Consider the following 27,257-nt stretch of genomic DNA (forward strand, 5'->3'; position numbering starts at 1 on the left):
TGAAGCCTCACGCTGGGTGGGTTGTGTGTGTTCCTTTACTGTTCTATATGCAGACATGCATGGACACAAACACACAGGCTACACATTCTGAGCTTCTGCAGTCTAAGACCATGACCCTATAGCAGGTGGTGTGAGGGGAGCAACTGCTTGTGTCTAGTTGGACTCTGTCGGTTGTCGGCCGACAGCCTTAACAATTTTCAGCAATGGTAAGACTGACAAGAATGACTCAGGAGGAAAAAAACACACTCAAACCGTGAAGAGACTGAAGTCATGGAAAAGGGAAAAATGAGAAATGGAAAGAATTGAACGAAAGATTAATCCAGGGGGTCAAATATGTTTCAAAGTGGTTGATATTTACAAAGAGTGTTGCGTATTTGATGTTAAATTTCAGGCCAGTGGAATTTATTTTCCAACTGCTATTAGGGGCAAGATTTACCCGAAATTTTGCCATAAATACTTATAAAAGTACGTATCCGATGCAGCGACTGTCCAACTGGTATGGAATATATGTTGCAATAACATGCATGCAGTTTTAATGCTTGACAAAAAGTCACTTAATCCTATGTATCATTTGCACATTCAGTCTGCAATGCTAGTTCTTTTACTTTAAGGTTTTAAAGCTAATTTGATGACATCACCTGGACGGTTTGTCTGAAATGACCAGTTCCACAGAAGAGTACATGACTTTAAATCTGTGGAGTTCCTTTAAAGAAGGACAATGGTAATACTACAGTTGGCAATGAGTTTGCCATTTATTTTGCTCAAATATCATCTTTGTTGCATGTTAACCAGTCACTCAGCTACAGCAGATGTTGTGATAAGCACAGTCTTTGTACACTGCTCTGACAGGAAAAGCTTTGACAAGTCACATATCTATCACTCCTTCACAGTATCCGCTAACACATATCCCCTTCATGTTCCTCTCACTTCCTCGATGGGATTTGTGCCATCTGAAGTATGCCTGTTCAGTTTTCGTGGCGCATTAACCGCAGATTTTCCACGCCAACCGAGACTAATGCAAAGAGCAGAAGTAGGCAGGGTTGTCGTGTGTGCTCCGTGTTCACAGGGATTTGCTGATACAATCATTTAGTCATCATCTGTCTTTTGATCTTGCTGATAAATTTTTGACTTGTAAAGGCAAAGCATGTTTTATTTTTGTGTATTTATTTTGCATTAAATATTAATTCTGAATATGAGATTTTTAATATGTATTTATTCTGTCACCATTGATCTTCTGGGGAACATCAGATTTTAATGTGGCTTCAAAAAGAGCTTCTTGGTGAATCTCATACGGCAGTCAGGGTGTAGCATTTTCTGCAGAGGTGCGAGGATTGTAAGCAATCATTTTCTTTCACTTATCCAATTCAAGGTCATGGAGGTGCTGGAGTCCATCTCAGCACGGTAAAAAGCAGGACACACAGTGGACTGGTTGCCAGCCCGTCACAGGCCTAACACATAAAGACAGACAACCATCCACACTTGTATTTACACCTGTAGCCGATTTGCAATCCCAGTTCTGAGAAAGTCTGCATTCTATTTGAAATGTGAATAAAAACAGAATGCAATGATGCAACAAAAGACTGGAAAAGTAAATGATGGTAAAAAGAAACAGCTGGAGGAACATTTTGCAACTTGCTAGATACACTGGCAACTGGTCAGTAACACGATCGAATATAAAAAAAAAAAAGCACATAAGTTTCCATACAATACATAATATCAACAGATTCAGGTAATTTGGAGAAATTTCTGTGCGCAAGGTACAAGGCTGAAAATCAATACTGGATGTCTGTGATCTTCAAGTTCTCAGGCAGCACTGCGTTAATAACAGACATGATTCTGTCATGGAAATCACTACTTAGGCTTTGGGAATCTGAGACAAATTGGAAAATTACTCTTTGGTCAGACAAATTGAAATTTGAAATTCTTTTTGGAAAAGACAGTGAGCGCTGCATCGTCTGGACAAAAGAAGAGAGAGACCATCCCCTTATCAATGCTCAGTTTCAAAGCCTGCACCTGTGAGATTATGGGACTGCATTAGTGCCTATGGAATTAATAGCTTGCACATCTTAAAAGGCACCATCAATGCTGAAAGGTATATACAAGTTTTAGAGCAACATATGCTCCCATCCATGGAACTTTTTCTTCTGGGAAGCTATATTTCAGCAAGAGTCTAATCCACATACTGCCTCAATCACAACAGCATGGCTTTATAGTAGAGTTCGGGTGCTGAACTGGCCTGCTGCAGTCCAGACCTTTCACAGGTTAAAAGCATTTGGCACAATGAAACTAAGACATGTTAAGCAGCTAGAATTCTATATCAGATAAGGCTGGGACAATGTTCCTCTTCATACAGTCCAGTAGCTGGTATCCTTGTTTCACAGACAGGAAGAGGTGATGCTACACAGTGGTAAACATGACCCAGTCCCAGTTTTTTTGAGACATGTTGCTGCCATCAAATTCAAAATGACCTTTACTTTTTCTTAACAGGATAAATTTTCTCAGGTTAAAGATCTCATTTGTTTTCTATGTTCTATTGTAAATAAAACATAGAGTTTTGGAATGGGAGCTGCAGAACCAATGCATGTCTTTGCAAAAACTAGAAACCGGAGTAACTGGAGAGAAACCATGCAGGCAGGGAGACAACATCCAACTCCACACAGAAGGGTCCTGGTCTGGATTTAATCCCAGAACCTTCTTGCTGTGATGAGACAGTGCTAACTGCTGCACCACCACACTAGTCAGATTGCATTTATCAGTTAGCAATTGACTGGTCAGCTGGTATTGTTACCAATATCAGGTGCCAATACTGGCCATGGTAAGCACCATTATTTGGAGGTAAAACTGAGAGGTATCCAAAAAAAAGAGTTCCATAATTTTACTGGAAAAGTGCAAACTTCAATCAGCAAATAGTTTAGTCAACTAATATCAACTTCATCAGAAGTGGTACAAACGTTCAGACTCCTTCCATTCATAAGGAAGATGTACCTTTCAGTGTAGGTTAGAATATCCAGATCAATGCAACAAGAGCAGGAGCAGAGGAAGTAAAGCCGGGAAGATTTTGTTATGACGGGCTAGGCCACCTCACAGGGCTTGTGGTTTCTCCCTCCTGCTAGGGCCGGAGTTTCCTCTCAACACCTGATTCAGCATCCCACATCTGTCCCGAATTAGCATGCTAATGGACGTGCCTAAGCCCCTGGAACCAGCCAACAAGGGGCTGAGGCAAACAGATCCCCATGACACACAGACTAATTCAGCCAGACGGACAGCCCGCAGGAACGCCTCACATGTTCCACACAGAGGGAATGCAAAACATCCTGCATTCAGCAGCACCTCAGACTACAGAGCACATCTGGGCCGCAGATGTAACCAGAAAAGAGACGAGATGGTGCTGTATGGTTCTACGTGCATGCTCGGATGCTTGTGTGTAAGAGTGACTGTTTGTATTCATATTTAGAGCATATGACACATTTGTTTTTCATACAGAGGCTGTGCACACGTGTGTCTATGTATATAACCAAATGGGCCATAGCAGGGTGAGCCGTTTTGTGGGCGGAAGGAGAGAAGATCAGACGCAAAGCTTCACAGGAGTAAATACAATCAGCTATTGAGAGCTGGATTCTGTCTGAGGCGTGGAGGCTCGGCATGTATGCAAGCAGAGGAGTTGTTTCAGGTCAGTGGAAGACGCAGATGTTCTGACCACTACAGACACCCTCCCTGAAAGCATAAAAAAGCAAACAAAAAATTGAAGATGAAGTAACATACAGTTTCTCTGTATTTATTTTTCTCTGTATTTATTATTATTGTGCTATCTACTGTACAATATAAAGCGCCTTGAGGCGACTTTTGTTGTGATTTGGCGCTATATAAATAAAATTGAATTGAATTGAATTGAAGTAACATCAATGCATATAGCATATAAATATTAATGCCTAATAAAAAGCAGGTTCAGCCTGTGTCTGAAGCCTGCAGAGGGCATCTTGCCACATCTTGCTTGAGTTGAGTTTGTCTTTAAACTTCATGAGATGCAGTGCCTTTAATAAGGATCTAATGACTCGTGACTGATCTCATGACCAAGGCGGCTTTAAATAGCACCACTATAATGCTTAAGTTGCTGTTGGTTGAAAGGCTCACTCTCTTTACTGTATACTCACCATTATAAATGCCTGGGTCAACAAGGGGTAATCAGACCAGATCATTTCCTTTACTTTGTGCCCTTTACATCAGCTTTTTTTAAAATACACATCCTACACATGTGCATCTTACAAGAAGCTTCTGCTTTGTTGGTTTATGCACACTATCCCTGGACTTTACAGGATGGTTGCAAGCCTTTAAAATCCAAACTAAAATTAGCATTGTTTTAGAGGCGGACTGTGCCACAAAAGGATCTATTCATCTTCTACTTATCTGATTCAGCGTTGAGAAGGGGTTGGAGTCTATCCAACTGTCATAGGGCTAGAGGCACACCCTGGACACCCCTGCCAATATATACCAGGGCTAACATACAGAGACAGACTCTTCACATTAAAGTCAGTACTTTAAACCCATGCAAGTCTTTGGACTGTGGAAGGAATCTGAAGTACCCAGAGAAAACTCACAGAAACAGAGAAAACATGGCTGGATTCAAACCTAGTACCTTCTTCCTGTGAGGCAACAACTACACCACTGCCCAGTACTTAAAAATGTTTTAAAATCTTAATAAGTAATTTCAAGACATATGAAACATATAAATACCCCGTAAACCCTGGGTCTGAAGTATATCATATTATAGCAGGTTATATTTATCACTCAGGTGTAAGAAAGGCCTTAAACAGGCTTTCTGCTGTGATTTCATTGTTTTGTCAGTTTGCAGTACTGGTCATTGTTTTGTCAGTTTGCAGTACTGGTTTTGTCCACTGGAGGACACTTGTGCTCCAGTGGACACAAGTGTCCTCCACTTGTGTATGTACAAAGTGCAACCTACCATGTTTTTAAAAACCCTGAGGTGAGCACTGTACAAATTCAGATTTCTCCTAGAGAGTGAGTCTCGTAGCCTCCACCAATAATGACAACAGAAGCATTGTCTATTTTCTCCCTGAGTAGATCAAAGAGTGATTATAATGTACATTTTGAGGAATTTAAAGTTGCCTTTTTACTCTTTTCAAATAAATATAAAGTTTCAGTGATCATTATTTACATTTTACACAGCCTCCCAGCTATTTTGGAAACAGTTTTATTCTTTGTCTCTGTTTCCAAAAGTCAGAAGGACCACATACAGAGCACAAAGGACACACAGCACATTAAAAGACAGAATACACACATGTAAAAACATCCTCACAAGCATATCATGTGTGCACCATATCAGACACCTTGTGAACTTTCCTATGCATTAGCAGTATCATATTTCTCGATAAACTCTACAAGATACCGGAGGCTTACTTCCTGTCACAAATGAAACACCTGTAGGTCTCATGAATGACTGGAAACAGCTTCATATGAAACCACAGCAGAATGTGGCTCGGCAGGTGAACTTTCCTGGCATTATACTTTTTGTTGTCCTCAGATCTTATTAAGCTACTGTTTCCCTTCCTCTCTGTCGCACATTTCTTTACCCTCCCCCCAGAGGGAAATCCAGTACAGCGTTTAAGACGTCCTGTGGGACACAGAGAGAAGAGCAAGGTAAACACATTGAGCAGAGCCAGTAAAAAGACAAGAGACTGGGAGCTGTCACAAAGTGAGTCAACATGTTCCAGAAAGTCCACAAACAGAAGCTGAACCACTGCCCGTTATTAGTCATCGCCAAATAACAAGACATCTTTCCTTTGAGAATATAGAAAGGTGCGATGGGTATATAACCTAAATGATCATAAACGTGTGATATTCTCGCTTTGAATGATTAAAAGAAACAGTTCTGATTTAATCAAAAAAAAAGAAACACTGGAATATTTTCAAGTTTTTAGGAATTATGTGCAACCTTTAACCTCATTAAATGAAAGTAGAATAAAAACTGGAAGCAGAAACTCTTTCTTCATAACAAGACATCAATCTCTGCTGACTTCTCCTATATGGTAAATAGATATCACAGACTTTGATTGCCTTCTGATTGGTGTAGGTAAGGGGCCACAAAACCAAAATAATGAGCTGAAAGATGCTAAAATGGTTGGGCTCTTTCAGCTCATTGTTGTTATTATAAAAAGGTTGATGCTAACAGTATAAATCTAGTAGATACACACTGAGCCAGCTTAATGTTCTTTTCCTAAAATCTAAGCCGTCCAATAAGCCGCCTTGATTGAAAAGTAAAGACAACATAAACAGAATAACAAATGTTTATCTGTAAGTCAAACACTGTTTTGCTTTTGAGGTTTAATGAGTCAGGGGAGGTGGACCACATGACTCAAAGCAAATACCAGGATACATAGACCTTTGGCAAAAACTGCATCCTGACTGAGAGACCCTGATTGAGAAACCCCTACAGTGTGTGTTAGTGTGTGTCTCTCATTTTTTTATTCCTATGTCTGTGGACGCTTGTATGTGTGTGTGTGTGTTCTGAATGCTCATCACTTGAAGAAAGAACAAGTTATTTCCCACAATGTGGTTAACACCTCTGTTTAATCTCTCCTCTCCTCCTTTTCTTTTCTTCCCTCCTCCTGCTGAATGAAAGAGTAAGTGGGCTCAGGTTGTAATTACAGTAATGAATGATTTTGCTGTACCTTTCCGCCCATGTAACATACTTTTTCTGAAGCCCCTTTCACCCCTCCCTGTCCCACTGGAAGTGGGCTGGCTGCTCAGGTCTCTTTGTTTTTGGTAAGGAGATCCCCTGTTTATGTGGAGCTGGGTGTCCCTGGGTGTTCTTTTTAACCACATTTCTTTGATCTGCTGGATTCAGGAGTCTTCATACTGGAAATGTTTCCTGAAAAATCCAGTTTGTCCAACTCCACTTACAGTACTGTGCAAAAGTATTGAGCCACGCCTCGTTTCTATATGCTTTATCTAGAAGATGTCAAATAGGTGCCGTGATTTATTGAATCGAGAGCAAACATACATGAAAATGCAGAACACAAGGCAAAACCGACATTGTACAATTCTAACAAGCGTCAGAGTCAATATTTGGTATAGTTTTCTTTCATTTGGCTTTCTTGTAATTTCTTTAAGTAGTATCTTTAAGATGTATCTCTCACATTCTCTGATTTATTTATTCCCCTCTGTGTTTTTGAGGGGAAACTATCTATGGCAAATGGGCAGTATTTGACGATACTGCCCATCTGCCATAGATAGTTTTTAAGCCTTTTTACAAGTCACCTGCCATGGCATGGCGTATATCTTAACAATTTTTCTGAGCAATACATAAATTAATTTAAGTTGGCCTAACTTAGCTATCTTAAGTAAACTTTAAGTAGTTTTTCCAAGGCAACAAATCTGCATGTTTTCTTAAGTACAGGCATCTTATTAGATTTTTCAGCATGCTGATGTATCTCCAATGACACAAACTGACTTAAGTAATGTTTTTTACCATGTTTGTTCAATAAATTTCATAGTGTACGAGTGTTTTTGCTTAGGGGCTTTTTGGAGATACAGCTGTTTCTGTGGGATTCAGCAAAATCTGGCTGCAGCCATGCAATGACTGACCCGTGAGCAGGCAGCTGTCTGTTAAAGGGTGAAATAATTTCCTCTCTAGCTTCCTTGTTTTTGAAAAATCACCCCAGACACCAGAAAATACAGCTTTACAAAGCATTGCTTATTCAGCTGATACAGCAAATCACATACAGTTTCGTTAAGCACTTGTGCTTTTGGAGTGGGAGAGGTAAAATGTACATTTTTCAAGTTTTACAAGCTCATGAAGACATAGAGGAAGACAAAAACTTTTTGAAAAGGTGTTGTTGAGTGCAGAAAATATTGTGTGTTTTGTGTGTTCCTTCAGCCCCTTTGAAAAACAAAGAATTCAAATTGCATGAAAAGGGCTGATGCTTTACTCCAGCCTCCTGTTTGGCCTTTCACCCTCACACCTCTTAACTCTCTGGCTCACAGCTGGACCGCTCCTACAGGCGTACGCAGCGTTACTACCTGTCAGACAGACCAAGTGCTGGAGAAATGTCTGGGTGAGTGGGTGGCGGTGTGGGGCTGACGTGACTCATCCTGCCTCCCTCAGCCATGCAAAACTCACCTCTTAGCAAAAACAGCAAAGTAGTGGGAGAGAAAAAAATGATATGAAACCCAAAGTCGCTGACCCCTGGCTCCACAAGCAGTTCACAGAGAGTTGAGTCAGAGGTGTAGGACAGCTAGCTAATTCCTCCTTTCCTCAGCGGGCTCCAGCGTGAGCTTGCATGCAGTATTATCCTCTAAAATTACAGCGCAGGCAGTACAACTGGAGGAAAAACGGAAATCCTTTTTAAATTGAGAGTGAAGTCAACTTTTGGACACAAAGTGGACAGCTGTTCCAAGGCATTATATGTTAACTCCTATGTTTGCCCTAAAGGGAAAAGCTGACAATGATGTAGCATTTAAAGCACTACATGATTATTGGTTTATTGTATTTAGATGACTTATTTTGCCTATAAAATCTTCCTAGATTCCTGCATGTATCCACTACTCTTTGTTGCGGCTACCACTGGACGCAGTTCCTCTATTGGTCACTAAAAGCAGACTCCTGGCTACAAAATTTCTCTTGGAAAACAAAGTGTTATTTTTCTCATGAAATGATAGGGTTTCAGACATTAATTTCACTTCCTCTAACAGTTGTTTTGAACATAATTTCAAAATCTTTTTGCGGTGCGGGTGTGTTTATTGGATTCACGGTCTCACATTTTGTGTCACACACACAAAAAAAGAAGCTATCACTGCAAAATTTAGTTTGCCGTTTCCTCATTTCTTCAAAATTACCCAGAATCCATCAAACCCACATTTAGATTATCTGGCTTTTTCAAAAAAAAAAACAACACCAAATGCCATCTGTAGGCAACGAACGAATGTCCCCGAGAACCGAATGCAAGTTTTCAAGAAAAGAGAAGATCGCAGCACCAGGAAAAGTTTAAAATTGAATGCTCCTGTTTTAGATGCATGGATCAAATCAATGTTACTATAATTTCTAATGTGATATGCATGCAGAAATTTAAGAAAAAAATCCTCAATTTTGTTGTAAAATTATGCTCGATTTGACAACAAGCCAGTCTAGAAGTCTACAAACATTAATATCACTGTGTACAGTACATAGCTTAGATTAAAAATAAATTCACACAACCTTAATACAAACACCCACAGTGGATGTAATTAGTGAGCTGTGAGAGTAGGGTATCAATCAGCTCACACCAGCCCCATCGATAAGAGTGGCAGGGCTTTAAATGAAACACCCGAGTTAATGGAGAGAGTGTTTCTAATTAGCTGGTAAGCTGGAATTCTCCACAAGGGCACATGGAACATATGTGCAGATTGTTAATCAACAAATGATGGACTCCTACTCGTGTCACCTCCATAACCTTCCTCCACCCCATCCCTTCAGCCCACTTGTCCCATCCTCAGCTCCCTTAGCTGAGCTTCACAGCAGTCCTGGGAGAGGCATGTAAATCTGGCCCCCTTTGAGCAAGCAACTGGCTTCGGAGAAAATAAATCTGCTGAGGTTCACGATGAGTTCAGCCAAGCCGCTGCTCGAAGCTTTTCTCTCTCTCTCCTTTTCCTTCTCTCTCTCTCTCCGAAGCTGTGGCCTTTTCTTTCAAGGCATCTTTCTTTCCCGTCTCTATCTTTCGCTCTGTCTCATTCCCATCTTTCTTGCTGCTCTGCTTTTTTCCTCTGTCCCCAAACCTCATCTTAGATTTGCTAATGTTACAGGCAGACAAAACTACAGTGATATCATTGTTCTGATAACAACCTCGGGAGGAAGAGGGACAGTCCCCCTCACATGTGTTGTGTCTGGTCGGGTTTGGTCAAATGTCTGATTCAATCTAGTTTAGTCTAGTTTGGACCAAGTTTGATGCATCGTTATAAGCCTGTTTCCTCAACCCTTGCTTGAAAAGCAGTAGGTTCTCTATAGTGAGAACCATATGACAAGAATCTTTAGCAAATTACTCTGAAAGGGCAAGTTTGCATGTCGTGGCTTTAGAGGACTATTTGATCTTTTTGTTACATACTGATGCATAAAAGGCTTCCAGATTTAGCTTGGTGAAGTCAACCTTTCATAGTCAAAGCAACGGCCATTATCTCTTAGCCATTATCTCTTCAATTATACAGTGAATTTGTTTCTGAGGAAGAAATATTTGCACATGTCTTTTTCATTTCTGATCATCCATGTACGATCTTAAAGGGAACGTTAATGGTATAAATAGTGGTATAAAACAGAGATACGCAGTTCTTTTGTGTAAATTATAACAAGTCATACGATGTGCTGAAGTACTGTCTATCAGTTTGAAAAAAAAAAAAGGGCACATTTGGTTAAGTGTGATGTTTCGCCAGCTCATACATCCACCCCAGCCTCATCTCTTTGTGATTCTGCCACTGATTATAACTAAAGCCACTAAAGATCACAATAAAACAAGGGCTTATTATGCTGTTCGTACAAATGCAATGCACACAATACTGCCCAAAACAGACAGTCCTAATGAACATAGCAGGATTTGATGTGGAATAGATATTCATGAGCACATGCTCAGTTGTTTGCATGAATATGGTTGAAGTTTCCAAAGGCTTTATGCGTGCACATTTAGGGCTCTCTGTACTTTATCTGTCTCGTGTTTAAATTGCGTACTTTAGTGTGAGGTAGTGGGGAAAAAAGCAAAGGTCTTGTAGACCTTTGCTCGTTACTTTTATTGTATTTGTTTATTTAACCAGGAAGTGCCTTGAGATTAAAATATCTTGTTCAAGGAAAACACACAATTACAAGGTTACAAAAACTATAAATAAAATCTCTTTATTAAGAACTACTTATTATAGCTACCGGATTCTTAGAGTGTGCTGTCTGTTAATGGTCTGTGCTGCACTGCATTGATCTAAAATAAAAACAATAATGCAGAATCTAAATTTATTTGGAACCAGGTTTTGACAAACCGCGAATGAAACTCACTTGTTTCGTTAATCTTTATGTTGCTACAGACTTCTTTCAGTGTTTTTTACTGGAGGGAGCGTCTAACTGGTGGTTCGTGTCAGGCAGCTCTGTGTTGACATTGCTAAAACCTTTCTTCTGATGTAGCTGTTTATCAGAAATGGACACATAGTTTTGAAAAGAAAGAGGAGGAAGAGGAGGAGGTCTGGTCACTGAGTACTTCCAGACCTCTAATGAATGAAGACAGATACGAGGACAGAGTGTTCGCCCTACCCCTGCGAACTTTGACCTGTGATGCAGGATAGCTGAGGGTTAGCTGACAAAAAAAAGAGAACTTTGTCTTGGGAGGATGACTTTATTTACACCGTGTAATTGCATGATATACTTCCAATCCAGTGAATTGAGCAGTTTCACGCTGACACTGGAGGAAATGTTTTCAAAGGCCTCATTATTGCTTGTGGAAAATGTGTCCTACTTACACTGATATACTGTATAATATCATCACTGGCTTTCTGTTAAGACCTCAGCGACAAATTGTGTGAGTAATTATAGGCAAACCTTTTTTGTCTGTCATTAACTACCCCATCTCCTTATCTCTGGATTTTAGACCAACCCCAGTCTTTTGATATTACTGAAGTCTTCCTTGACAAGCGCTGAGGATGTCTCAAAGTAATGTGCAGCTCATTCAGCAGGGCCTTATCCTTAATCCCTGACCTAGGAGAGGGAGGACTCAGTTTAAACAGGGAGTGGTGGGAGTATAAGATTACACTAAGACTGTAATTATAAGGCCCCTAGGCTGATAGGGAAATGCTAACATACATGAATGCACAAATATACAAGCTCCTGCACACGTGCATGCATTCATTAACTAAGACAAACACAGGGCGGTGGGTATCAAAGATCAAGGTTTGGTTTTAACTAACAAAGGGTTCAAGAATTCTGTAGCTTAGCATTGCCGTTTTCAAACCTGGGTTGTTTTGTAATGATACAAATAACTGAAATATGGAGACAAATTCATATGTGATGTGAAGAAAATAAGCCGGTCTTAGTCTGGTCAGAGACCAGTTTTAGAGCATGACTTCAGTGAAACTCACATCTCCAACAATGGCCTAAATGGCACCTATAGCTAGGTGTGCACTGCTTTTAATGGGATAGACATTTTAATTCTTTCTTAAAAAGCATTTTGTTGGTTGCAGCTTTGATCGGCATTACTCATCATATATAGTAAGAACCTATCACCAACTGGCTAGCACCTTATTCCTTAATTTTTATCTACACTTAGCCCTGCAAAATATGATATGAGACACATAGCTCTGACTGTAAGCACAGAATATCCACCCACCCTTCCTTCAAACCTTCTGTTTGAAAGGGACAGCCAATCAGAAAAGTGATTTGTTTCAGGCAGTGGATGGAGTGAAGAGATTGCACCAGCTCCCGGTAAAATATAAATAAGGATGATTGTAAAGTGTGAAAAATGTAGAACTCTTCTACCACAGTCAAAGAACAAATGTGGAGCTGGAAATGAGCATCAAAAGTCCACTTTGAGCAGAAAGACGTCTAGACAGAAATCTATGGTTCAGGATATACATGAACACAAAAACTCTTATTTAACACAAGGGTTACAAGAAGTCTGAATAAGCCAAAAGCCAAGGTGAAAGTGCCGTCCATTGGTGAAAATCAAAGAGAGCACTGCAGCATCATCAAAGCCACAGGGGTTAGAGCTGACATAACAAACACAACAAGCGGGCTTGATCCAATTCTCTTCAAACAACCACTAATTTCATGTCGCATATTTGAACGTGAATGCCCAACTGTGTTTGCTCTGTGCGCCCTCTGACCCCTGTTCCTCATCCCTATAACCCCCTCCTCATCCTGCCATGCTCAGTAGGACTTAGACCAGCCCACTCAGTGGAACAAAATGCAGGCCTCCTAATCAGCTCATTTAGAGCAGATCAATGGCACTGATGACAAGAGCCTAAGCGGAGACTGCGCACCAAATCAGGGCTGAACAAAACCGCCTTCTTAAATGATTGCCTTGGAGCAAATAACCCCCCGGCTGAGTGGGGTCATGAGGTTGGTGACCTAGGTGGGTGCAGCAGTGGAGGTGTCCGACTGCGCCTGAGAGGGGGGGTGGGGTGGAGTTGAGTCCCTGGTGTCCCCGCTGGTGGGCCAGCTGAACAAACAGCTGGGAACAAGGCCAGACTTCAGTGTGCAGAGACACAAAGCTCCAGCTATGGAAGTCCAGTTTCAGGTCAGACCAGGCAAGACTTTAGACCCACGACAGCATGAAGACAGTGTGCTGCTTTCTTCTCTGGAGAAAAGGCCACCTCTGATCAGGGCACATAGCAAAATGAACACATACCCGTCTAACTGAACCCACACACATGCACAACAGAGTATGTACACATCCTCATTTACACACGCATGTACACACTCTCTCTAATCCATTACACAAAAAGGCCTGTGTCTATCTGACTTTTTTCTCAAAATAACACTCCTCTATCTCTAAGCAATTGATCTTCACTCGTCTGTTCCCCCACAGGACATCCACTGTTTCTGCTGACTTTACTGCTCTCTGGCAACTCCTAAATACGTGGCCTTGTTGACATCCCCCCAGTGGTAACCACATTCCATGAACCTTTCCATATCTGCTCAGTGTCTTTCAAGATGTACATTCTTTTGCAATAATGATTATGTAAAAGCTTGGAGCTCTGACAGCTGGAGAAGAAAAAATTCAGAAAAGATGCTGGCTGTGGCTATTATAGGCCTGGGAAAGCAAGGGAGCTACAGAAAGTGACAGAGGTTGTCCAGATAAATCCATTCCTCACGCACGTCGCCAAACAAAAACACAGAAAAGCCTCGATCAGCTCTGCTCAACCTGAGTCACGTGTCCAATTTTTGCGCTCCAGTTCTGGCAAAACAAGGTCAGTGCGAGATATGAAAAGGTTTGGTAAAACACACACGCACAATCGTACACACAGAAAGCCTTGTTTGGGACAGCGGGGGGCGCAAGCTGTGATAATGAGTGGCACAGATGAAAGGGTGGCTCCTCCCAAGTAAGCAAACTTCACCAGTGGAGTCGTTGTTAACAAGCTGACCTCTGAGCCTTCTCAGTGGGAACATTGCACCACCAAAACCACCCCACATGAACCCCCTCGGCTTGCCCTTCTGCATGGGAGCGCACCATAAAAATGACATCATTAAGCCTGATGTTCTGATAGAGGGACGGCTGGTAAATGGCAAAGCGGAGTGTGAGTCTGGGAGCACATCCATCTCTGCAAGCATCTCTACACAATCGATCACTGCGATAACAAAGGAATCCCAGAATGCACTGCGCTTCAAGAGGAAGATTCTCTAAGAAATTTCCAGGAAAAGATGTTCTTCCTGCACAATAACTCTACACTGGTTCTGAAGTAGTGCACCAGTGCTTTTTTCTCAGTCGTGACACCCATCATTTAGGAGAAGTCTACAGCAGGTGACAAAGGACCAAAAATGTTAGGGTAAAAGGTCATGTTGCCACAGCTCGCAGAACCACAGCTTCACACTGTGACAAAATTATACTTCTGTGGTGAATCTCTGCAACGTCTATGATGTAGCCTACACAGCTGGCTGACGCTGTTGCTTGCATTTATACTGTATTTGTGTGGGATGTGTCAATGGTAAGGTCTAGTTACATTTCCCGGGAGATGCTTGTTTTTAGGTTTTTAGAAGGGTTTGTGGTTACGAGTTCCCTACTATGGCGCAGACTGAAAGCAAAGTTGTTCCTCCTCTTTTAGACAGGAGAGGAAAAATTAGTCTGCAGCTATAAAAGAAAGGCAAAGATTGGAGCGATGACTCTTGCTAATACATTTTATTAGATAAGCACGCTCAGTTAGAAAAGTAATTATCCAAATTATACCATGATTTATATAATAACTCATCTTGATGCGACATAAAAGGATCAGTTCAAGAATGCTGCTGAAAACAAACATTTCTCGGTTATACCTAATGGGGTGTTTTTTTTTTAAATTTTATTTTATTTTTTTCTCTTTAAGATAAGTTATCTCAGAAATGAATATGTGGTATTTGTGGCACTGAAAGCATCTAGATAATGTTTGAGCAATTTCAGTCTATTAGTGGGTCCTGAAAGTTTTCCAGTGCATTATTCTAATACAGAAATATGCTTGTCTTTTTCCTTGTTTTAATATACTGACAAGAACATCTATGACATTTTTAAATCAAGTTTTGCACCTGCGGAAACAGATTCTTTTTGGTAAGTTCGGAGCACTACAAATTTTAAGCACACTAAAATATTAGCCTATTAAGACTAAGTATCTCTGTTAGCAATCTAAACACAAAAAGCAACATTAGCATCAATTTGGAGCTCTCTTTCCAAGTTTGCACTTCTCTTTTAGCTCTGGTTGGCTTTTTCAACTAAATGATTATTTTATGCTAAATGATCCACTGGGAGATTTTGGTGCTGCCAAAAGAACCAAAGCTATGCACTGAAATCTCTTAATAATAAACCAGCTATAAGTTCTTTATTTGCTGAGTTAATTTAGGCTTTTGAAACATTACTGCAGTTTTCACTTGTATGCTTTTCGACTGGTGACATAAGGTGCCACCAAAAAAGTATTTGGATTTCTTAGTGTTTTGCACATTTGCACATTTAAATCTTTGAGATAAAACTTATTATGGGGAAAAAGTTATCCAAACCTACCTGGACATATGTTTAAAAAAAAGTAATTGCCCCCTAAACCTAATAACTGGTTGTGCCACTCTTGGCAGCAAGAACTACAATCAAACGTTTGCAATAACTGGCAATGAGCATTTCACATCACTGTGGAGACATTTTGGCCCCTTCTTCTTTGCAGAATTGTTTTAATTCAGCCACATTGGAGGGTTTTTGAGCACGAAGGGCCTGTTTAGCTTTAACTAGGCCACACCAAAACCTTGATTTTGTTTTTTGAACCATTTAGAGGTAGACCTGCTGGTTTGTTTTGGATCATTGTCTTGCTGAAAAATCCAAGTGAAGTTGAGCTTCAGGGCACAAACTGATGGCCGGACATTCTCCTTCATTATTTTCTGGTAGAGAGCAGAATCCATGATTCCATTAATTATGGCGAGCCATCCAGGTCCTGAAGCAGCAAATCAGCCCCAGACCAACACAATGTCTGACTGTTGGTATGTAATGCTGTGTTGTAACGGGATGTGAACCTTTTAAAAAACTTCAGCTTTTGCCTCATCAGTCCACAGAATGTTTTCCCAAAAAGTCTTTGGGACCATCAAGATGTTTTTTTGGCAAATATGAAACAAGCCGTTGTGTTTGTTTGGTCAGCAGTGGTTGTCACCATTAACTCTCCCATAGATGCCATTTTTGTGTCTTTGTTATTGTTGAATCAAGAACTCTGACCTTAGCTGAGGCAAGTGAGGCCTGCAGTTCTTTAAATGATGTTCTGGGTTGTTTTGAGTTGCTTAAAGCGATTTGGGCAGTCTGGCTACGACTGTTCCAAGTTTTTCCGATTTGTTCTCTCGTTGACTGTCAGCATGGTTTGCTGGAGTCCCAGACTTATAGAAATTTCTTTGCAACCCTTTCCAGACTGAAAAATGTCAATGACTTTGTTTATCAGATGATGTGTTGCTTCTTTAGAACCTTTAGCCTACTTCACTTTGTTGGACAGGTTGTATTTAAGTGATTTCCTGATTCAACAGGTCTGGCAGCAATCAGGCCTGGGTGTGGCTCATGAAATTGAAACAAACTTTCCAGAAAAAATGTGTTTAATTACATTTAATTCTTGACTTCATCATCAAGAAATCATAAAAATTGTTTGATGATCTAAAACATTTAAGTGTGACAGTTATGCCAAAAACTAAGAAATTGGGAAGTGGGAAAATACTAATCACAGCACTGTACATCCAACTGAAAATAACAGTGAATGTTTTTAATTCGTATTTTGGGTGAATTAACCCTTTATCTCTTCACGTTTGCTGAAAGAACAGTGTGTCACAGTCAGTCTGAGAGATACACAGTCAAAATAAAAGTGGATATATGCAGGTAAAAGCAAACACAACCGAAGGCGCCCAGCTAAGCCACCCAAACACATACACAAAAACAAAAAATGATCGCTATTCCCTGAGGAGCTACACGAGGAATCTGTTGGGTGTCAGAGCTCACTATACCACTCTACATTGTAAGGAGACAAAGGGCAGGGGGTGGGGATGGGAGGGTGGAGGGTCACTTCTCCTCACCGCATCTCCAGTTTCAGGCCCTCTAAGGGCAGCCACGGGCGTGTTGCGTAGGAGGATTGTGTCTCATGAGCAAGGTGGGGGTGGAGCATAAACCCTGGACACTGCATGCAAGATTTTCACATGTCAAAAACACCTTTCTGAATATCAGCGAGGACCTCTTGGCACAAGGCGTCAGCACCCGTTCCTCCCCTGCCTCCTCTTTGACCTGTCATCACCTCAGAGATATATTAGAGGATCTCTGTGTGCTGCTGAGTGTATTAGCAAGATTTCTTGTTCTGCTCACCAAATGTCTTAAAGACCACAACAAAGATATCAGCTTTCATCTGACTGTGATTGTATCATATTAATACAAGCATATATCATTCAATTTATTTTAAAGTTTAAATTTAACACATATGGTTTCAGTGTAGCCTCAATCGTTTGGCCAGGACAATGTAAAAGACCTTGTGTTAAAATCCAGATGCAAGCAGATAACAGCTGTATTTTATCATTCCGTCTAAGTATACACTCTCTGTCTCCGCAGTTCAGATTTTCCCAACTTGGAATGTTGAATTATCTTTTTTTATACTCCCTTACTGTTTGCATGTGTGCAGCTCTCCTGTCCAAATTGATAATAAATGGTACATTACTTTCCAATGAAAATAACCACCCGTAATGGTTGTTTTTTTAGGGCTACAAGAAAATATCCTCCAGGCTTATTCAACTGGAGAGATGTGAGTTTTCTTTTGAAACTATTGTATGTTGACCAGACACAGACAACTGCCTGTCCGTGCCAGTTCCAGGCAAGCTCTTACTTCCTTTTTGATATGTGGGGACTTCCTCCATTTCACAATAACAAGCCGTGTTGTGCCTGACTTCTCTGTCTTTAATCACAGCACACCAAAACATGCCCTCCTGGTGAGCCAAAGACCACTGATTCAGTTGTGTAAGAGTACCTAATCTGTGCTGCAAGGATGGGAAAACTGAGCACTTTAAAGGGGAAATCATTTTCTCAATGGCTGCTGAAACCAAGTTGGAATTTGCTGTAGTGGAGAAGAAGCCCTCTGAGCTCTGATCGTAGATAAGACGGGGTTTTTTTTTTATGTCTGTCACCCATTGTTTTGTTACATTATAAATCTTCCGTGCCGACACCTGATACCTGATAGTGTGGCCCATTTGTCACCCGTGTTTACGTCTGGGATGTGGAGTGCTGCTGGGGTGGAATACACCCAAATACACCCTACCCCGTAGCACCCCCCAAGGGTGTGGGTGCTGCTGGGATAGGTGACACTGTGAGCAGGCTGGAGGGTCAGCATGAGTGTGAAGGAGTGCAGGGATGGGCCAGAAAATGTAAGCCTGTCTTCAGGAAAATACAGGTCTTATCATGTCCCAGGGCGAGGAAAATATAAAAAGCAACATAATAAGATTTAGAGTGAGCTTAATGAGTAACTGAGCTAGGAAATGAGTCACAATAAGTGAGAAAATAAGTAAGGAGCAGTTTACCAAAATTATGGGAAAATTATGGGAAAAATCATTATCTTTTATGCTATCTAGGCATGCAGATAGGTGCGGCTTTATTGGCTTAAAACTGCCTCCAGTGCAATACAATATGCAGGATTTCAATTAGTGGTGCTAATGAAGCAGCGAATGCTGGTTGCCAAACAGCATCTGGGCTTGTCACCTGACACTTTGCTGAAATTAGTGCCGTTTTTCTTAAGCGTTTATGTATGAGTCACTGCACCAAAACAACACACTGCACCAGACAGACAGAGGAGGCAGTGTGACATAGCTGATGGCTTTTTAAAAATCAAATTCTCGTGTGGTTTGACATGTATTGCAAACTTCAGTAGTTTTAAGTAAGGCAACCTGACCTGACCTGTAAGTATCGACCTTCTCTGAGCTATCCAATATGCATAGCTATTAATTCGGCAGCGCTGGACCAATCCCCTCACTCCGTCTTTTGCATTCGATCCAGTTCCAAACACAATAACTCTCAATACCAGTGCACTGGTAAATAGTCACAAGCTCTCTGGCGTGAAGAAAATAGCCCAGCACGGTGAAGAAAAGAAAGAATTGAGGAGGCAGGGGCTCAAAGAAAGAAGCGGAGCAAAGAAAAGATTAGGCTCTGGGGAAGTACAACTTTTGCAAAGCTGCCCTGGTTCTTGGCATTAGGCCAGGGACAGGAGACAATGCAATGCTGTGCAGATCCAGGGATCTATAGACGCTCACTGGAGCATTGGACTATTGGGCAGAAGGGTAAGGCGGGGGGCTGAACCCAACTGTTTTCCAAAGCTAAGCACAGAGGATGTGATGGGGGACTATGGTAGCTGAAGCCAGAAGAGGAGCGTGGTTGCAGCAGAGATAGAAATGCAGTCACAGTGTATAGAGGATATTGGCCTGACAGTCAATCAGGGGATATATAGGGGCCTTAGTGTCCTGCTTGCACCTGCTCTATGAAAGAAAAGATATAAGGGGGCTGAACAATATACCGTGAACAATCTGCCAACGGGCCTTCTTCAGTAATCACTGCAGGCCTTTTAATAAGCAAGGACAAGAGGGATATGAACTGGATTTTTGTTTCCCTTTCTTGTTTTATATGCTATTGTTGAGCCATCTCTTTACTTGATTATATTTTCATACACTGCAATCAGTGTTTAATTTCCTTTCTATTCTTTCTGCCCTCTTGGCTGTACGTGGAGGGTCAAAGCTGGAAAAAAAAGTGAGGAGAAATGAAGAGAGGAGGACGGGGAGGAAGAGGAGAGCGAGGTGCACCCCTCTAAGATCAAAGGCTCAGCCCCATTGTGAGGCTGTACAATGGAGTACAGCACTGAAAGCACTTAGAGAACCCCCCACCACCCCACGCCATTTCCTCTACTGCCCTAGACCCCTCCTCATCCCCTGGAAGCTAACTGACAACACAGTGGGGAGGTAAATGAGTGGGACTGCATACGGTGAACCACAGTCATTTCAGATATTTGGATAAGTCATAATAAGTAAAATGACTGTATGTAGAACAAGGTATCAGTTTGTTACAGATGCTGCGTTCTTGTTTGGGGTGATTTTGCCGTGACCAGCAGAACCACAACCACATTAGTGGAACCATAATGCGAGTCTGATTCCAATTTTCTGGTCATGTATTGACAGACAACACATCACTGACTTTTGTTCATGTTATAAAGCTATTAATAAAAATTAGTCTCTAACTACAAGAAAAATATAACTCAGTCTTCATTTTGGTCATTTCAAATGTTCACTGGCTATGTGTTCAGCTTGGCATTTGGGCAAGCAGCGCTGGGCAGGAAGTAGGAAGGGGTTGCAAAAAGATCTGTGCTAACTGTTTTTGCAAAAAGAAAAGGTGTTGTGGTGAAAGTGATTCAAATCACAAAGGTGTGTATTAAACAAGAGCTCAGGAGCGGATGCAACATTCTGCGATCAGTTTTTGCAGTTTCATCAGTTTAAGGGTAATCATCACACAGCAAGGTTGTTGGGTCTATTGTTACTTTACAAAAAATATTGTCTACTGTAGCTTTAAGTTTGAAGGATGATTATAATCTCTGCGATTAAGGACAAGTAGCTTTGTTTTTCTTTCAACATTCAGTTCAAACCACCAGCTTCCTCTAATCTACATAAGGTACTTTTACAGAATAAACATTTAAAGATATGCCACATAGGCTGTTTTTTAAAATGTATCTAAAGCTATAACACTGCTACATTTTCTGGATTGAGAATGGAGTGCCTGTTGCTCCTGTTGGATTGATTTACCATACAGCCAATAACTAAAATGTACATAAAGATAATAAAAAAATATCACAGCCAAAATGAAATGACACATACTGCATAAATGGAAAATCACCACTTCCTGCAAACAGTTTAGCTCTTATTATGTCATTGAAATACCACCCCGTGTGTTAAAACCCCTTATAAGGGTTCATATCTTTTTATTTCTCTTTCGGTGTCACATTACTTGTAGTGAAAGTAACCGCAACGTAGAGCAAAGCAGTGACATATAATATCCTGTCTTCACACAAGCTGGATTAGACATCGATGGGGCCGCCCCCTCAAATGCACGATGCAAAGACAGATAAACCCTAGTGTTAAGTCTTGTGTACATAAAAAAGTAAAAAAGAAAGTCCCCAAAGATCCCCCACAGAGGCAGAGGAGAGGTGGCGGTTGGGGTTGTGCTCTTTCAGCTGTAACCAGTGAATGAACTTTGAATAGAAGTCTAAATCCTCAAAATAAGAAGAAAAGTGAATTCCTTAAAAAGCCCCACAGCTTTTAATGTATTTACCATTCAGTGTTTCAAGTACACTTGTGATTATTGCCTTCTTGTTAGTCCTTTTTCTCTGAGTTAACTATTTTCTTTTCTTTCCTGCTCTCCTGCCACCTCCTTCTCCCCCCCTTGTTCTCTCCCCCCTCAAAGCCTGTGGGGGTTTATCTGCAGGGATGAGGGAGAGAGGAGAATGAGGAAGACAGGCACTTTCATGGCTGAGTTGGGAGCTATTAGCCCCCTGTGTGCTCGGACCTGCTCTACCTCCTCTCAGTATTAATCTGCAATGACAGCTTCACTGTTTACCAAATCCACCCAAGATCCTGGGGGATGACTGGCCGGCGCCACTCTGCTCCATTAACCTCTGACCTCCAGCATTACGGCACCAGACCGAGGCCAAGGGCTTGGGGTTAGCTGGCCTGAGCACCCGGCTGGACACCTGTCTAAGGTCCGAGACTGAGCTCCTGTCACACATAAACAATCTGTGCAAAAAGACGTATCTCGGCTGGACTTGGTGCCATTGTTCTCAGAGCTGCGGCTCATTTACTTGTGTGTATTTTAAATTTTCAGGTTTTACTTTCATTTTGAGAGGGTCTGGCATTTAAAAGTATATACTTTTGGGAAAATCCCCAAATTATCTGTAAAAATAAAAGTAAAACTAAACTGGAACTTGGAGGAATAGTTAAGCCTTTGAGACTGTTATTTGCCACAAGTCTGGTTTTGTCCAAAAACTAGGAAATGACTCATTGTAAAACTGCAAACATTTTAACACTATGAGTGTGTTTTCTTATTTATTCTTTTAAACCAGTTGACTTTAGAAGTGTTGGTAGGATGATTTTTGTTGCATTTGTACAGATCCAGGCCAGCTGTTTCCCTAGGCTTTCAGTTTTTATGCTAAGCTAAACTCACTGGCTCTGCCTCTGTACACTGCAGAGGCAACAAAACACTTTTACAGACCATCAAACTATTCCTTTACTATTCACTAACTGATTGTCTCAAATGGGTTTCCTGAACTGACTGAACATAATTTACACCACTACAATCAAGCTTTGGTGGCTCGTACATCTACCGTGAAGTAGAAATCACTTGAAAGGTTTTGAAACAGCTTTGACAAATTAGAAATCCAAGAGAAGAATAGTGACTTCTTTCAATTAGACATCCATGTGTCCTGTAATCCATTTGGCCAACCGCCGCACGATGAGTATTACACATTCTTCCTTTGAAGAATCTCAACATGTTCTCTAATGTGTGATTTTCTCTTATTTTTGTATATATTTCTCTTGTTTTGTAAAAAAACCCTTTGACTGTATGTATTTCTCCTTCTTCCTATTTATTCCTGCCATCTACTATATATATTTAATTCCAAGACAGTTGATGTGAAACACCTACAATTTCATTGTACATGTACAATAACAATAAAGGAGTAGTATGTTCTATTCTATTACAATAAATCCCCTCTTCTTTTCACAACAGTCTGAAAACATCTGTGAACTGAGAAGTTTTGGCTTTGGGGGGAAAAATGTTGTCCCATTCTTCTCTGATATAAGATTCTGTTCAACAGTCCTACATTTTTCATTTCATGAATGATCTGGACTCCAGGCCAGTTCAGCTTCTTCTATGAAGCCATGCTGTTGTAATTAGCATTGTCTTGCTGAAGTATTCAAGGCTTTCCCACAAAAAAATGTTGGCTGAATGAGAGCACATGTCACTCTGAAACCTGTACATGCCTTTCAGAACTGTTTTTCCAGATGTGCAAACTGCTAAGGTGCTGATACACTCACATACCATCAGAGATTCACTGATTTGAACTGAGCACTGATAACAAATCAGATTGTCCCTCGCCTCTTTACACTGAAAAAAAGGGATTGGCCAACTCTTGGATTTACGTAAACATCTTGCGTGTATTTAACATAAGTGCCTCATGCTTTAAAGTTAAGTGTAACTATATAGTGTAGAAACTACATGATATGCAGAGAGGCTAGATTAAATTGTTCATATCATGTTCGAGTGAAGTAACTCAATAACTTTCAGTCCCGTACGCTTTTGGATCGTGGTTTCAGGAAGGCATCCATCTCAGTCAAATCGAGCAAATTGGGTGGTTGTTACATTAAAAAAGTCTAACTTGTAATTTAAACACAATAATATCATGTTTCTATAAACGTAATTAAATCATGAAGGATCTGTATGAAATTCAACAACTTAATTTGTTCTTGTTGAGATGACCTGATACAATCTAGTCAGAGTGGTTAGTTGCTGAACTCATGAAATTCACAAGATCGCACGAGATGTCAAACTGCAGGAAAATCACTGGAGTTATAAGAGGCAGACAATTACACACACACCACGTGTATGCTATTGCTATTTATTGTGGTTTAACCTGTCAAGGACAAAAATGTACAAAAAAATTCTGCATCAAGCCTTGAAATCATAGCTTTCCTACTTTTGTTAAGACTGGATTGTTGGCATGGTGGTTAGTGCTGTTGCTTCACAGTAAGAAGATCCTGGGTTCAAATCCACAGTCTGGCTAGTTTGCACTGGTTTCTCTCTGGGTATTCTGGTTTCTTCCCACAGTTAAAAGCCATGCAGTTGTTAGAGCTAGGTTAATTGGTGATTCTAAATTACCTGTCAATGTAAGTGCAAATGGTTGTTTGTGATAGACTTATGAGTTGTCCAGGGTGTACCCTGCCTTGTAACCTATCACTTCAGGGTTATTTCCCAGCCCCCCTGCAACCAGGATAAAGATAGGAGGGAGTTGTTGTATATCCATTCAATTTTTATGGTAACCAGGATCTAGACTTTGTTGAACATTACATAATATGAAGAGAACATGTAGTATTTAAGTGACCAAGTAGTACTGGGGTAAAAGTTATTGAATAGTGTTGAAATAAAATGACAAAATTGTGAAGGATTAAAATATTCCAAGAGCTCAACTTACTTCATCTAAACATGTTTCAATCGCGTTTTATGAACACAAAATGCACATGTTTATTGAATATGAATAAGTTGTGTTGATTGAACTCAGTTGTTTAAGTTTCTGCCAAAGCAAAACATTTGTGTGCAACCGATGTCCACTATTGAATCAAGTAAATCCAACATGGCCTTTTTTTCAGTGTAGTCTGAAGGATAAGAATTTCTAATCTCAATCTGTTAGACCATAGAACAGTTTTTCACGTTGCAAATTTAAATGGCTTCTTCTTTGCGTTAAAGAGCTTTAACCTCCATTTGTGGATGGCATGGTGTGATCACAGACAGTGATTTCTAGAAGTGTTCCTGAGCCCATATGCACTGAAAAAAAGGCCATGTTGGATTTACTTGATTCAATAGTGGACATCGGTTGCACACAAATGTTTTGCTTTGGCAGAAACTTAAACAATTGAGTTCAATCAACACAACTTTTTCATATTCAATAAACCTGTGCATTTTGTGTTCATAAAACGCGATTGAAACATGTTTAGATGAAGTAAGTTGAGCTCTTGGAATATTTTAATCCTTCACAATTTTGTCATTTTATTTCAACACTATTCAATAACTTTTACCCCAATACTACTTGGTCACTTAAATACTACATGTTCTCTTCATATTATGTAATGTTCAACAAAGTCTAGATCCTGGTTACCATAAAAATTGAATGGATGTACAACAACTACCATCCTCCCCTTTATCCTGGTTGCAGGGGGGCTGGGAAATAACCCTGAAGTAATAGGTTACAAGGCAGGGTACACCCTGGACAACTCATAAGTCTATCACAAACAACCATTTGCACTTACATTGACAGGTAATTTAGAATCACCAATTAACCTAACTCTAACAACTGCATGACTTTTAACTGTGGGAAGAAACCAGAATACCCAGAGAGAAACCAGTGCAAACTAGCCAGACTGTGGATTTGAACCCAGGATCTTCTTACTGTGAAGCAACAGCACTAACCACCACGCCAGACTTACCAAAAGCAGGAAAGCTATGATTTCAAGGCTTGATGCAGAATTTTTTTGTACGTTTTTGTTCTTGACAGGTTAAATCACAATAAAAAGCAATAGCATACACGTGGTGTGTGTATAATTGTCTGCCTCTTATAACTCCAGTGATTTTCCTGCAGTTTGACATCTCGTGCGATCTTGTGAATTTCATGAGTTCAGCAACTAACCACTCTTACTAGATTGTATCAGGTCATCTCAACAAGAACAAATTAAGTTGTTGAATTTCGTACAGATCCTTCATGATTTAATTACGTTTATAGAAACATGATATTATTGTGTTTAAATTACAAGTTAGACTTTTTTAATGTAACAACCACCCAATTTGTTCGATTTGACTGAGATGGATGCCTTCCTGAAACCACGATCCAAAGCGTACAAGACTGAAAGTTATTGACTTACTTCACTTGAACATGATATGAACAATTTAATCTAGCCTCTCTGCATATCATGTAGTTTCTACACTATATAGTTACACTTAACTTTAAAGCATGAGGCACTTATGTTAAATACACGCAAGATGTTTACGTAAATCCAAGAGTTGGCCAATCCCTTTTTTTCAGTGTGGTGATTTCCATGACAAAATCATGGCTCTTTTTAATGCAACACTGCCTAAGGGCCTGAAGGTCACCGGCATCCAGCATTGAATTTCAGCCTCATCCCTTGCACACACAGATTTCTCCAGGTCCTTGGACTCTTTTTATGATATTATATACTGCAGATGATGATATAGTAAAAGTCTTTGTAGTTTTGTGGTGAATACCATTATTCTTAACTGTGTAAACCCAACTGGTGAGCCCATCTTTTTATCTAGGCAAGTCTGTCTCTCTAAGATGCTCTTTTGATTCCCAGTCATGCTACTGACCTGTTGCCAGTTAAACTAATAGTTGCGAAATATTCCTCCAGCTGTTTCTTGTAGTACCACTTACTTTTCCAGCTATTTGCTACTCCTGTCTGAGCAGCAAAAATAGCTTTGAGACATGTTTGTTAAAAATCAAATTTAAAATAAGCAAATATTGATATGAGATTTGCAAGCCAATGTTTTATTTGCATTTTACACAGCCTTTTTGAAATTGCTCCTTATGCCAAGTCAGTTTGCTGACTCTTGTACTGTTACGATTTTAGCATGTCAGAGATTGAAGTTCTATCATTGAAGTAAAACAAAAGCTTACATAAAATTTCAATTAAGCTTGAGGGCATTTACTTGTTCTCTGAATAGTCACTTACTGGTAACATCTTCAAAGCAAATATGTTTATTTCTCTATCCAAAAGTGCTGTTTAGCACAAAAAATATTCTATCTTCCTCCAGATTTCACATTAGCTTACAATATTCTGCCAAACCTAGATTGGTTTGTTTATTTCACAGAAAGTCTTTGTGTATTTGTGCTTGTATTGCCCTTGGATGGGGATAAATTGGGATTTAGCAACATTTGACCCTGTTGCTGCACCTCTGTTACTAAAATTTAATAAGACTACACAAAAGCAGATTGTGTTTTTGCTTTGGCGAGTTATACTCTTTAGTTACAGGAATATTCCCCCTATCTCCTTTTCCCCGTCAGTGATTATCGAGAAAGGTTAAATATAAAATAAGCAAAACAATCAACTTGTTAAGGCTGGATTTGGGTTAATATCACCCCCCCAAAATAATCTTATAAGTTATTAGTAACATTAACAATTTTACCATTAAAGACATGTTTTTTCACACTCCCTAAAGCATTAAAGTTATAAACTAAACTTTGCTATTGACCACAAACCAAACCTTGCCAAAAGAGCATGCATAGCTGCACCTTCTACTTTGCACCAGATG

The 27,257-nt window shown here is 40.3% G+C and overlaps 2 long non-coding RNA genes across 2 annotated transcripts in view; one reads left to right on the forward strand and one right to left on the reverse strand.

Moving 5' to 3' along the window:
- Positions 1-3,247: 3,247 nt before the first annotated feature.
- Positions 3,248-22,834, forward strand: LOC112843173 (uncharacterized). Its single transcript, XR_003215346.1, has 3 exons — positions 3,248-3,424; positions 3,533-3,670; positions 21,630-22,834. It is a non-coding gene; the product is annotated as an uncharacterized LOC112843173 (long non-coding RNA).
- LOC102080533 (uncharacterized) overlaps positions 3,583-27,257 on the reverse strand; it is a 130,999-nt gene continuing 107,324 nt past the window's right edge. The window contains exon 5 of the long non-coding RNA XR_003215336.1: positions 3,583-3,714. This is a non-coding gene — a long non-coding RNA (uncharacterized LOC102080533). The remainder of the gene's footprint in view (positions 3,715-27,257) is intronic.

This window comes from Oreochromis niloticus, linkage group LG19 (assembly GCF_001858045.2).
Source record: "Oreochromis niloticus isolate F11D_XX linkage group LG19, O_niloticus_UMD_NMBU, whole genome shotgun sequence".
NCBI classification, from domain to species: Eukaryota; Metazoa; Chordata; class Actinopteri; order Cichliformes; family Cichlidae; genus Oreochromis; species Oreochromis niloticus.